This window comes from Cucurbita pepo, chromosome 10, assembly GCF_057944985.1.
Source record: "Cucurbita pepo subsp. pepo isolate OVF chromosome 10, ASM5794498v1, whole genome shotgun sequence".
In the NCBI taxonomy this organism is placed as follows: Eukaryota; Viridiplantae; Streptophyta; class Magnoliopsida; order Cucurbitales; family Cucurbitaceae; genus Cucurbita; species Cucurbita pepo.
In genome coordinates, this window is record NC_141807.1 from 15,839,129 (window position 1) to 15,839,903 (window position 775).

At 39.0% G+C, this 775-nt stretch overlaps 1 non-coding gene across 1 annotated transcript; it reads left to right on the forward strand.

Moving 5' to 3' along the window:
* Positions 1 to 258: 258 nt before the first annotated feature.
* Positions 259 to 330, forward strand: TRNAE-UUC (transfer RNA glutamic acid (anticodon UUC)). Its single transcript has one exon. It is a non-coding gene; the product is annotated as a tRNA-Glu (tRNA).
* The last annotated feature ends 445 nt before the right edge of the window (positions 331 to 775 follow it).

Genomic DNA, 775 nt, shown 5'->3' on the forward strand with positions numbered 1-775 from the left:
AAACTCATGGGAAGACCGTTGATGGAATCGATGCAATCGACGCTCCCCTTGATGGGTTGCCAATTAAAGACCTAACGTTTGATGTTGACTCTTTTGAAGAAAGAGTTACACAATCGAACAGCTCGAAACTTTGCGGTAGCCCTGAGAACTCTAACACACAAAGGGAAGGACGTGTAGAAGAGTTAGACATTAAGCAAAAGATCATGCTAAAACTCTTCAGCGATCTGAGAAAATACTTCAGGACATCTACACCAAAAATCCATTGTCGTCCAGCGGTTAGGATATCTGGCTTTCACCCAGGAGATCCGGGTTCGATTCCCGGCAATGGAATATTATTTTCTTATTTCATTTTATTTTACAATTTCTATCTTAAATTAAAAAGACTTTTATGAACTTCGTACCTTTGTTCGAGTTATGTTATAGATATTTTGTTCAATTTCAAATGGTTAATGCGATAATTCAGTCGTTTTAGAGGTCTCTCTTGTTGAACGACATCATGGTTGAGATAAGCAGGTGATTCAAATGGTTAATGCGATAATCCAGTCGTTTTCGAGGTCTCTCTTGTTGAACGACATCATGGTTGAGATGAGCACCCGAGTGAGTTTGACAAGTTTGGCAGTAGAGAACCATACCTCAAGCCAAGTTCATGTGGGCTTAACAAACTTAAAATCCAAGAACACAACCCCTTAAATGGAAATCGGGATGCTAAGGAATTAAAAAGCTTTATTTTTGACGTAGAACAATACTTGAAGGTTACTGGAACTTGCTCATAGGA